This window comes from Oryctolagus cuniculus, chromosome 9 (genome assembly GCF_964237555.1).
Source record: "Oryctolagus cuniculus chromosome 9, mOryCun1.1, whole genome shotgun sequence".
NCBI lineage: Eukaryota > Metazoa > Chordata > Mammalia > Lagomorpha > Leporidae > Oryctolagus > Oryctolagus cuniculus.
In genome coordinates, this window is record NC_091440.1 from 53,818,818 (window position 1) to 53,832,701 (window position 13,884).

Below are 13,884 nucleotides of genomic sequence, written 5' to 3' on the forward strand. Positions count from 1 at the left end.
GACTGGATGAGAGCCAGGCACATTAGGGAGGTCAATCTTCTTTACTCAGTCTACTGACTCAAATGTTAATCTTATTCAAAAACACCATCACCGACATGCTCAGAATAATGTTTGACCAAATGGCACCCTATGGTCCAATCAATATTTATAGGCTTCCATAGCCTTGACAACTCATGACTAGAGCCTGGGGAGATTACTGACGCCATAAACAAGAGTTTCAAATTGTTAAGCCAACAACAGGAGTCACTGTGTACTTACTCCTCATGTGGGATCTCTGTCCTTAATGTGTTGTCCAATGTGAATTAATGATATAACTAGTACTGAAACAGTATTTTACACTTTATGTTCTTTGTGGGTGCAAACTGATGAAATCTAACTTAATATATACTAAATCGATCTTCTGTATATAAAGATACTCGAAAATGAATCTTGATGTGAATGGAAGGGGAGAGGGAGTGGGAGATGGGAGGGGTGTGAGTCGGAGGGAAGTTGGGGTGGGGGGAAGCCATTGTAATCCATAAACTGTACTTTGGAAATTTATATTTACTAAGTAAAAGTTAAAAAAAATAAAAAAACTGTACAGTATTTGGTAGCTGATGGGTTATCAGTAATATTTGTAAATAAACGGCTACATCATGTCTACTTCAGCATGTAGCTAGAATTTACCAAAAGAACAGATAAAAAATGAAGAGGGTGGGTAGTGAGCATCATAGAAGAAAAGGTGTTCCATTTTTAAATATGCCTTAAGGTAATGTTACATGCATCCCATTTAAGTGTTACTATGGTCAAGTGACTAATCTGACTTTGCTCTCTTGGCTAGTTGGGACTTAACTGTATCTTCATGGAACCCAAATTTTTTTCCTCTTCTCATTGTACATAGCCTTCAAGTAGGTCTAATTCTGCCTCCCCCTCCTCCAACATTTCTGCAATAGTTGATCATGCTCAGGTTCTAGGTGATCTCCTACCTCAATGTTGTTCGTTTTTTTGTTTTAAAAAAGATTTTATTAATTTTATTTGAGAGGCAGAGTTACAGAGAGAGGGGCAGACAGAGAGAAGGGGTTTCCTTCTGCTGGTTCACTCCCCGAATGGCTGCAATGGCCAGAGCTTGGCAGATCTGAAGCCAGGAGCCAGGAGATTCCTCTGAACTCTCACATGGGTGCAGAGGCCCAAGCACTTGATCCATCTTCCACTGTTTTCCAAGCCACAAGCAGAGAGCTGGATCAGAAGACGAGCATGTGGTACATGAACTGCCACCCATATAGGATGCCGTCACTGCAGGTGGAGGCTTAGCCTACTACACCACAGCACCAGGCCCAATGTTGCTCCTTTTTATTATTTTCCACATCCATCTTAGTAATCTTTCCAAAAACTATGTTATCACGTCATTTCCTTGTGTAACGTTGCAGGATCAAGGCCTAAAATGTCGCATGAGACTGAAGGTTCAAAATGCTGAGCTCCAACTTGTCTTGCTAACATGATAGTCAATGTGTCACTCCTACTGCACAATGCCAAGATCTACCATACTCATCCCATTCCCTTTCATTGGGTTATTCTTTCTTTTTTGTCTGATTAACAAAACAACATCTAACTTATCTAACTTTTAACCTTTTTCTCAGATAGCCCTCTTTTCTACTCTCCCAGGAATATGATTTGCTCCATAGCTCTTAGTACATTGGACAACAACTCTCTGTTAGAACCTGTGAATTTAGTTATTACTTTGTTCTTAGTCTCAAGTCTCTGCATTTATTCTTTTTTTAAAGATTTATTTTATTTATTTGAAAGACAGAGTTACAGAGAGGTAGAGACAGAGAAAGAGGTCTTCTATCCACTGGTTCACTTTCCAGATGGCCACAATAGCCAGAGCTGCGCTGATCCAAAGCCATGAGCCAGGAGCTTCTCCCAGATCTCCCACGTGGGTGCAGGATCCCAAGGACTTGGGCCATCTTCTATTACTATCCCATGCCATAGCAGAAAGCTGGATGGGAAGAGGAGCAGCTGGGACTAGAACCGGCACCCATATGGATGCTGGCACTTCAGGCCAGAGCTTTAACCCACTGCGCCACAGTGCCAGCTCCATCTATGCGTTTATTCTTACACACAGCCAGTTTTGAGCACCTCAGTGATGAGGATTTTACTCTGCTCATATTTGACCCCATCCCCCATATCAGATAAAATAGTGCCCAGTACAACAGTTGGCATGTAATGTTTGTTACATATGTACTGATCACTTACATTTTGTATTCTTTGAGTGGTTTGTCCTCTTTTGCTCTTGATTTTGATTTCCTCATTGCCCACCCTGGCAATTTTCTCTATATACTGCACTATATGTGTCACTGTATCAGTCTGCTATCATTTCTCTGACTTCTCATAGAGCTTCCAAAGAAGTCAGAGTTTCCACTTATGGACCACCTGCCAAAACTTTCCCTTGGCAGTGGTTGTGAATGACAGGGAAAATAGGGATGCAGAAAGAAAAATTTGCCCTGGCATAGAGAAGCAATCCTTAATATTTTGTCTGTTCTGCCAGCCAGGATATTAGAAACAATCAGAAGCATTTTAAAACTTCTTGAAGTTAACATTCTATAAGCTTTGGCACAAACAAAATGTATTTTAGTAGACATACTTAGATGCCAAGTATTTCTTCTTTTCACTGATTGATTTATTTTTCAAGCTATATAAATGAAAATTGCTATCATGGAAATTTTGGTTGAGGAGAGGTACCAAGGCGGTAGAATAGGAATGGAGCTTACTGATGCAATCTAGGGGAAGGCAGTTAAAAAAACATGGAGAATGTGCAACCTCAGGGAAGAGTTAGGGAGAAAAATGGCAGAAGAAACTCCACACAAATTAGAGGGACACTGTGCATCTACATGGAGGGTGGGGACACACACAACTCAGGACCCCAGCAGCCGAGAGCCTTAGCATCAGCTTTGGAGAGTGAGGTGAGACCAGACTGCAGCATCCCCGGCCTCTGGCTATAAAGCTGCAGAAATAGCCTGGCATGAGTCTGGCTTGGAGCCCTGTGAGGAACACTATACATGCCACCCTAAAGAAAAAATGGGGGGCGGAGCACATTTCTCTCTCCCCAACCACCTGGTGCACAGGTGTTCTGTAACTAGCCAAGAGTGGGCAGGTGCCATTTTGGACATACATAACAGCTCTGCGAGTTCATGTACCTGCACCAAGCAACCAAGCAAGAGGGGATGCCTTAGTCTGGCTAGGAGAATTGACAGGGAGCTGGGTGCTCATGACTCTGGGAGCCTTGTGTGCTGGGGCTATGAAAACACTGTGGCTGTGTGTAAGGGTACAGGGTGTGGCTGGGTCTTTGAGCAATCACTGTGGGCAGCACCACATACTTGGGGCTCCCAGATTCTCTGGTGAGTGTCATTGCTGCAGGATTTGTGCTCACACCGAGGACCACATGGATCCTTTGTGTAGTTCTTGTGGCAGTGTGGTTGAATATTGTACCCACTAGGGCTAGCACCGAGGCATTAGTCTCCTTGGAGGAGTGTGAGACTATGCCAATCGAGCTGAACAAACCTCCCCTCTGATTAAAAAAAAAAAAAAAAAAGAAGAAGAAGAGAGATTTACCGTACCCAATTTGGTAGTTACCTTTGATACTCCACTCACCCTGGAGCACTGAACAGAGCTCCCTGTACACACCCAGCTTATGCTTCTGGGTATTCACTGAAAGAGCAGACACCCCACTAATCCACAGAGGTATAGTCCAAAGAGAAAAGCCATCACAGGGAAAAAAATAAACCAACAAATATCTCCAAAAATGCTAAAAATAAATGCAGCAATTCAAGAAGCAAGAATAAGGACGAAAACATAACACCATCAAAGGAACACAAAAATACTTCATTATTAGAATGTGAAAATGAAGAAATTGAAGAAATTCCAGAAATGGAATTCAAAAAATTGATCATAGGATTACTTAGAAGTTATCAGAAGCAAACCTGCAAACTAAAGAAATCTATTCATGGCATGAAAGAAAATTTTTCTCATCAAGTTGAGATTTTAAGGAGAAATTAAAAAACTGGAAATGAAGAACTCAAGAGAACAAATAAAAATATAAATAAAAAATGTACTTAACAGTCAGGGCTATGCTGATCAAGTCACCGTTTCCCATAGTGTCCATTTCACTTCAACAGGTTTCCTTTTTGGTGTTCAGTCAGTTGTCACCGATCAGGGAGAACATATGGTATTTGTCCCTTTGGGACTGGCTTATTTCACTCAGCATGATGTGTTCCACATTCCTCCATTTTGTTGCAAAAGACTGGATTTCGTTGTTTCTTACTGTGGTATAGTATTCTAAAGAGTACATATCCCATAATTTATTTATCCAGTCTACCGTTGATGGGCATTTAGGTTGGTTCCAGGTCTTGGCTATTGTGAATTGAGCTGCAATAAACATTATGCTGCAGACCGCTTTTTTGTTTGCCAATTTAAATTCCTTTGGGTAAATTCCAAGGAGTGGGATGGCTGGGTCGAACGGTAGGGTTATCTTCAGGTTTCTGAGGAATCTCCAGACTGACTTCCATAGTGGCTTGACCAGTTTGCATTCCCACCAACAGTGGGTTAGTGTCCCTTTTTCCCCACATCCTCGCCAGCATCTGTTGTTGGTAGATTTCTGTATGTGAGCCATTCTAACCGGGGTGAGGTGAAACCTCATTGTGGTTTTGATTTGCATTTCCCTGATTGCTAGTGACCTTGAACATTTTTTCATGTGCCTGTTGGCCATTTGGATTTCCTCTTTTGAAAAATGTCTATTGAGGTCCTTGGCCCATCTCTTAAGTGGGTTGTTGGTTTTGTTTTGGTGGATTTTCTTGATCTCTTTGTAGATTCTGGTTATTAACCCTTTATCTGTTGCATAGTTTGCAAATATTTTTTCCCATTCTGCCGGTTGTCTCTTCACTCTCCTGACTGTTTCTTTTGCAGTACAGAAACTTCTCAATTTGATCCAATCCCAATAGTTGATTTTGGCTTTGACTGTCTGTGCCTCCCGTGTCTTTTCCAGAAATTCTTTGCTGTGCCAATATTTTGAAGGGTTTCTCCAATGTTCTCTAATAACTTGATGGTGTCAGGTCATAGATTTAGGTCTTTAATCCATGTTGAGTGGATTTTTGTGTAAGGTGTAAGGTAGGGGTCTTGCTTCATGCTTCTGCACGTGGAAATCCAATTTTCCCAGCACCATTTATTGAATAGACTGTCCTTGCTCCAGGAATTGGTTTTAGATCCTTGATCAAATATAAGTTGGCTGTAGATGTTTGGATTGATTTCTGGTGTTTCAATTCTGTTCCATTGGTCTATCCATCTGTTTCTGTACCAGTACCATGCTGCTTGGATTACAACTGCCCTGTAGTATGTCCTGAAATCTGGTATTGTGATGCCTCCAGCTTTGTTTTTGTTGTACAAGATTGCTTTAGCTATTCGAGGTCTCTTGTGCCTCCATATACATTTCAGCATCATTTTTTCTAGATCTGAGAAGAAGGTCTTCGGTATCTTGACTGGTATTGCATTGAATCTATAAATTGCTTTTGGGAGAATGGACATTTTGATGATGTTGATTCTTCCAATCCATGAGCATGGAAGATTTTTCCATTTCTTGGTATCCTCTTCTATTTCTTTCTTTAAGGTTTTGTAATTTTCATCGTAGAGATCTTTAACGTCCTTGGTTAAGTTTATTCCAAGGTATTTGATTGTTTTTGTAGTTATTGTGAATGGGATTGATATTAGAAGTTCTTCCTCAGCCATGGCATTGTCTGTGTATACAAAGGCTGTTGATTTTTGTGCATTGATTTTATACCCTGCTACTTTGCCAAACTCTTCTGTACATTATCCCTCTTAGTAGTTTTTTTGTCTGTTCTACTTAATATGACTGGTTTAATTCTGTAATTAATACACAGTTATTCTTAAGTATTGAAATTTAACTGAAATGTGATCCCTGTTAAACATAAGAGTAGGAATAAGAGAGGGAAGAGATGTACAATTGGGGACATGCTCAAGCTGACTTGCCCCAAATGGTAGAGTTAGAAACATACCAGGGGACTCCAATTTAATCCCATCAAGGTGGCATGTACCAATGCCATCTCACCAGTCCAAGTGATCAATTTCAGTTCACAATTGATCATAATGAAAGGACTAAGAGTCAAAGGGAGCACATAACCAAGTCTAGTACCTGCTAATACTAACCAATAGAATAAATAAAGGGGAGAGTGATCCAACATGGGAAGCAAGATACTCAGCAGACTCATAGAATGGCGGATGTCCTAAACAGCACTCTGGCCTCAGAATCAGCCCTAAAGGCATTCGGATCTGGCTGAAAAGCCCATGAGAGTATTTCAGGCATGGAAAGCCAAGACACTCTGGCAAAACAACAACAACAACAACAACAACAACAAACCCCTAAATGAAAGATCTCCACGAGTGAGATCCCAGTGGAAAGAACGGGTCATCAAAGAAGGAGGTACCTTTCTCTGAAGGGAGGAGAAAACCTCCACTTTGAATATGACCTTGTCTAAACAAGATAAGAGTCGGTGAACTCAAAAGGCTTCCATAGCCTTGGAAAGTCATGACTGGTGCATAGGGAGATTACTGATGCCATAAACAGGAGTGTCAATTTGTAAAGTCAACAACAGGAGTCACTGTGCACTTACTCCTCATGTAGGATCTCTATCCTTAATGTGCTGTACATTGAGACTTAATGCTATAATGAGTACTCAAACAGTATATTTCACTTTGTGTTTCTATGGGGGTGCAAACTGTTGACATCTTTACTTAATGTATACTAAACTGATCTTTTGTTAAAAAAAAAAAGAAGAAGAAATTATCAATTCCCAACTTGACTCTCACTGGGATTAAACATGACAATAGGTCTGATCTGATTTCATCATCATTTAAAAAATCATCTATTATTTTTCACTTTATGTTTCTGTGTGGGAGCAAACTCTTGAAATCTTTACTTAATGTATGCTAAACTCATCTTCTGTATATAAAGAGAATCGAAAATAAATCCTCATGTGAATGGAAGGGGAGAGGGAGCGGGAAAGGGGAGGGATGCGGGTGGGAGAGATGTTATGGGGGGGAAGCCATTGTAATCCATAAGCCATACTTTGGGAATTTATATTCATTAAATAAAAGTTAAAAAAAAATAAAATAAAAAAGTACTGTAAGCTTAAAACAGACTCAGTGACGCAGAAGGAAGAATATCCAAGTTAGAAGACAAATTTGTTAAAATAGACAAAGAAGGGTACTATGCAATGATTAAGAGATCAAGTTAACAGGAAGATGTGACCATAACAAATGTATATGCACCTAATAACATGGAACTTGGCTATTTAAAATAAATGTTAATGGATCTAAAGGGAGACATATACTCCCATACAATAGTAATGGGGGACTTCAATACCCCACTTTCAACAGTGGAGAGATTAATGAGACAAAAAATCAACAAGGAAACAACAGAGTTAAGTAACACTATAGACCATAACAGATATCTACAAAACTTTTTTTAAAAGATTTATTTATTTATTTGAAAGTCAGAGTTCCACAGAGAGAGAAGGAGAGGCAGAGAGAGAGAGGTCTTCCATCTGCTGGTTCACTTCCCAATTGGCCACAACAGCCAGAGCTGTGCTGATCTGAAGCCAGAAGCCATGGGTCTCCCACATGGGTGCAGGGGCCCTAGGACGTGGGCCATCTTCTATGGCTTTCCCAGGCCATAACAGAGAGCTGGATCGGAAGTGGAGCAGCTGAGATTCGAACCAGTGCCCATATGGGATGCTGGCACTGCAGGTGGTGGCTTTACCAGCTAAGCCACAGCACCAGCCCCCTATAGAACTTTTTATCCTACAGTTGCACAATGCATATTCTTCTCATTAATGCATGGAACTTTCTCTAGGACAGACCACAGGCCAGGCCATAAAGCAAGTATCACCAATTTAAAAACATTTTAAATCATACCATGCATCTTCTCTGACCACAATGGAATGAAGCTGGAAATCAATAACTCAAGAGTCTCCAGAACATATGCAAACACATGGAGACTGAGCAACATGCCCCTGAATGAACAATGGGTCATAGAAGAAATCAAAAGAGAAATCAAGAAACAATTGAGGAACAGTTTTTTTTCATATTATTTTTTGAACTCTTTACTTAGCATAGAGTTAATCTTCTGTGTATAAAGTTAATTGAAGATAGATAATATTAAAAAAATAAGAATGGGAATAGGAGAGGGAGGAGGAAGAAGGGTGGGGGTGGAGGTAGAAGGGTAGGTACTGTGGGAAAAATCACTATCACTATGTTCCTAAATTTGTATTTATGAAATGCATGAAGTTTGTATACCTTAAATAAAAGGATTCTGAGGAAAAAAAAAAAGAAAAAAGAATTGAAGATGATCACTTTTTGCTCTCAAAAATTTCCTGTAATAAAATAGCAATAATGAAAATTAAAGCATTGCCAGTATTGTATGTATTGTGTCAGGTACTATATGTTGACTGATGTATATACCACTTTTTTTAAAGGAACACACGAAGTCTATAGAGTGGGAAGTTTTAGGACTCCTGTTACGTAGATGAAGGTCCTTACACTTATGAAATTAAGAGAAACACAAAACAATAGGGTATAAGGAAAAAACAGAATGGCTTGAAATTCTATTTGTTTTAAAACTGAATTTTGGAAATATGCAATTCTGTTCTGTTTGGGCATTTGAGCAAATAGTTGGAACTGAATGAGATTCTGGTTTTGGAACATGCTGGCTTGATGGGAGTGCCTGATGATGGATTAAAGGGACAGGGGGATTTGTGCCACTATTTATTTGCACACAAATAACCATTCTGGCCTTTTACATAAAATGACTTCCCCTATCAATAGTATACATCTTTCATGGTAAGGTGCAAAGACAAGAAAAATAATACATTATACAAGTACAAGGAAAGTTGACTTTCACTGTAACTATTTTCATTGTTGTACAAGTTTCTTGATTTAAGATCTGAGGCACTTGAAAAGCATTCTGAATTTGCAGAAGGAATGTATCAGCTAAAATCTGGAGGCTTCAGGCTTAGCTTCTTCACTCCACCAGGTTTTATGTGATGTGGAACAGAAAATGTATAGTTTTCTCAATGATGGATTTCTAAGAGTAAGAATGTTTACTTCTTCACAAGATTATTTTATTTTGATTATTTTAATTTTTGAAAGATACCTAAAGCTTATGATCAATTAACTTGCATCCTCATATTTATAATAATCAGGTCCAATGCACATGCACACACACACACAGATACACATACACACACGGTGAGAAAGCATGATTCTTTCCTGGAAATTTCAATCCAAATTTGGTTTGTGTTTATTTTACAGAATCAAATATTCTCAACAGCTTTAATTGTGCTGTATTTTATAGGCAGATTCAAAGAGACTTTTTTTAGGGGGATGCATAAACTCCAAAATTAATCTTTGAGTATTTTCTTGAATTGGAAATTTAGCCTCAGTAAAGAAGCTTGCTTTGGCACTCAGTACTTGACAGGAAGTTCTTGACAAAGTGCTTCCAGTAATGTTTCAAAAGCTAACATCACTCCTGTGTAAACAGAGGCTGCCTCCTCTCTAGCAGGCCAGCTAAGTTGTAAGTTCACAAATGGAAAATCTTTTCCTTCTGAACTTTTTTTTTTTGATTTTTTTATTTATTTTTTATTTAGTAAATACAAATTTTCAAAGTACATTAATGGATTACAATGGCTCCCCCCACCATAATTTCCCTCCCACTCACATCCCTCCCATCTCCCGCTCCCTCTCCCATTCCATTCACATCAAGATTCATTTTCAATTATCTTTATATACAGAAGATCAATTCAGTATATATTAAGTAAAGATTTCATCAGTTTGCACCCACACAGAAACACAAAGTGTAAAATACTGTTTCAGTACTAGTTATAGCATTACTTTACATTGGACAACACATTAAGGACAGATCCCACATGAGAAGTAAGTGCACAGTGACTCCTGTTGTTGACTTAACAATTTGAAACTCTTGTTTATGGCGTCAGTAATCTCCGTAGGCTCTAATCATGAGTTGTCAAGGCTATGGAAGCCTTTTGAGTTCGCCGACTTCGATCTTATTCCGACAGGGTCATAGTCAAAGTGGAAGTTCTCTCCTCCCTTCAGAGAAAGGTACCTCCTTCTTTGATGTTCTCTGAACTTCTTGAAGTATTATTTTCCCCAGAGAAACCTATTTCAATTGACTATTTACAGAAACCTTCCCTAGCCAAGAAGTACTGATTACCTACCCATTGTTGAATCAACCCATTTTGAGCTCCTTGAAACGCTTATGAATACAGTAGACAGAGTATGCAATTCAGTATTTGGGTAGGATTGCAGGAACTCTGTGAATCCTTTGGAGGTCACATTTGGACCCCAGGGAAGAACTGTCATTTCAAGAGCAGGTGTTGACTCCACCATTCCAATGCCACTTGAGGTGCCTGCATCCCATGTTGGAATGTGTGGATTTGAGTCTTGGATCCAGTTAAAATACCTACTAACTGCAGATGCATGCTCTGGGTGCAGCAGGTTATAAGTTTAAATGCTTGAGGTCCTGCCACCCATGTAGAGGCCTGGATTGAGTTCTAGGCTTTTAATTTCAGCCTGACTCATCCCCAGCTATTGTAGGCATTTGAGAGTGAGTTGGTTGATGCAAGATCTTTCTTTGCCTTTTTCTGTCTCTATGCCTTTCAAATGTAAATACGTAAAATAATAAAATAAAAATAAGTAAAATAACATATATTTTCTAAAATCATCATTTCAGGACTTTGTTCATTCTTTGTGGTGCTGGAAATTCTCTTCCAGGCACAATGACAGAGAATTAAAACAGTATTGATTTTTCATAAGTTGATGCCAAGCCAATGACACCTGAAGCTACTACTTACTGAGCAGTCATTGTTTTTTCCAGACATACCTGCTTTATACACATTTGCATTGTTATCTTCTCAACCATTCCTTCAAGTTGTCAGTATTATTCCTATTTGTGTATAAAATTTTAGACAATAAGATGAATTATGCTTAATCACATAAAAATATTTTCATATGGCACTAAGATAGAACCTTGGCAGAATGTGCAGAGTAATAAAGGGTTGCTGTTTTCTCATAGTGACAAAGCTGTAGATGCGGGAACACTGGCTGTGAGCAGGAGCAGCACAGCTTTGGTGCTCCGGATCAGTGAAGTTCCTCTCCAGCTCCAACAATGGCAGCCTCAACTCTAAGCGAAGCTTCTCAGCAAACCAAAGAGAGTATTTTTTTAGGCTGAATAATAATTTCTAGAGTATTTACATCATATTTTCCTTATTTGCATTGGTTATAACGTGGCTACCTATCCACCCTCAAATTACAAGGGAGCACAGAAAAGTTAGTATCTGTGCTACTTATCGTGAGTGTTTCTAAACCTGTATTGCCTAGGGAAAGTTTCAGTGTCTGGAGGCCTTTTTCTTTGTCACAACTGTGGTAGTGGAAACACTATTGTCATTTAGTGAGTAGAAGCCACGCATGCTGCCAAGTTGGAATTGTGCAACCCATAATGTCAAAGTTTCCAGGATGGGGAAGCCTGTTCTGTAGTGAGAAATAGACAAGATAAAGGCTGTGAGCAAATGCCATTTTGTAAGTTAATTGTGACCGTCCCATGAAGCATGTAATCAAAGTTAACCATGTGATAATGTTTTTAAAGAGCAAGAAATATTTAAACATGCTTGGGGAGTATCAGCTCAGATTTCACCCTGGTGTCTATTATTATGATTTTTAAATTTTTTTCTAAAGTCTCACTAGAATATCCATCTTTCTTTTAGGTTTCCTTTGTTAGTTATACTGAATATCTGGAAATTTCTTTGATATATTATAGAAAACATGGAAGCTTGGTCTTTCTTTTCTACCAGCCCCTCCAATTGTATTATTCAGAGCTTCTCTTCTTACTTAAATTAAACTTTACTTCTTCTGCTCTCTCAAAAAAAAAAAAAAAAAAAAGAACCTCAGAAGCAAGGAGACATGGGTTTGAGACTTGAGGTTTGATGCCTAAACAAAATTTTCCTAACTGCAACATACTGAAAAAATGTGTTACTTAATTACATGCATTTAATTAATTTATATTAGGTTAAAAAACACACATTATACACATATGTGTGTGTATGTATTTGCCCCATAGACAACACAACATAATTAGAACATAATTAGAATATAACTTTTATTTGGACATGCTTTAGACTCATTTTAAGTATGTTATTTTTAAACATTTATTAATGGGTTCAGGGAGAAGTAGTTTCTCCAAAACAGCTATCATAATCCTGACCGAAAATTACTAACTAATTACCAGCTAGTAAAATCGTATAAATATCAGTTGATGGGTGGAGATAATGAATTTCAGAAAGGATGATCCCATTGTCTTACGCTGTTTCTTAGAATCAGATAGAGATAAAGAAAACTGGTACAGATGCAGCAAACTAGTTATCTGCTGATATCATTATATTATTATAAAGAAACAATCGTTAGAAAAAAAGTGTTTTTCTTTAAAAATAGATTGTATGTTATTCAGATATTTCTAATTTCCTTGGATTTTTATCAGTAACTATAAATTTCTCAGAAGCAGCATAAAATCTCATACTTTTTATTTTTTAGTTCTCACCCATTACTACAAAACTTTTGGCCACCAAATGAGACTGTACTTAGGAAAAAGTGCGAACATATGAGCCCTGGAGGTTGGGAGCATATGTGCTTGACAGATGAGTAGATAAATGGGTGATTTAGTTGATCTTTTTTTCTCATGATTTATTTATGTTTTTATTTAGAGATTTAAAAAGACAAAATCCTCTCCTTTTTGGGAAATGATAAAAATCAAACAAAGAATGATAATTTTAAAAATCCCAAAGATCAAAGTCTATATAGGAAGACATCCCCAAATCTCCCCACAGTTTCGGTCTCACATGCGAAACTCTCGCTCCCTTTGTAGATGTTCTGTTCCACTGTTCTTTTGTGCCACCACATTCCCGTCCTTTCTGAGTGTTGCTCTAGAGCATGTGCGTCTGTTAGGAATCATTTCACTTTTTTCTTCAGCCCAAGGAGATACGCACAGTTTTCAAGTCCTATTACACATGAGGTAACAGAAGTGAGAAAAGGAAAAGGAACTTGCTCCAGTTTATAACTGGTAATTAATGAGTGGAGTTAGAATTTGAGGTGGAGCAAGGTTTGGGGCTATATCCTGTTTCTTATCCAATATGCAACAAAAATTAAATGCATGCAAAATTATTTTTTCTTTCTCCATTTTTTCATCCTTTTGTATCTGGTCAATTAATAAATGTTGCTAACTTAATCTTTGAAAAGCTTCCCACATGCATCTGACTCCCAGTCCACTACCCTATTCTCAGTTTTCCTTGCCTCTCATGTGGACTTTTTATTGCTATAGTCTCAATATGTTTTCTTCTTTGCATCTTCTACTTTCTCAGATCCATTGTCCTCACTGCTATAGATAACTAAAATACAATTCAGATCATCTCACAAGTACCTGCAGTGTTCAATAGCTCTTAATATCTTCCCATTGCTCTTCTGCAGTCTCATATTAAAGTCTGGGATCTCAACCCAGATTTTCCCACCTCCAAACATCTGTCCCAAATTAACTTTCCACCTTACATTTGCTATTCCATGTCATCATCCCAAAATATATACCATTATTTTTTGTAGATGCTTATTCATCTCTGATGTTTTGTTTCCTACAAATGGTGTATCTTCACCTTTTTATCTTCCGCAATTATACAAAGGTGCTTGAAACAAAAAAACTATTCAATAGAATGGTAGCTACCAGGAGCTGGGGCCAGACAGAGAACAGGGAGATGTTAGTCAAATGGAGCAGCATTTCAATTA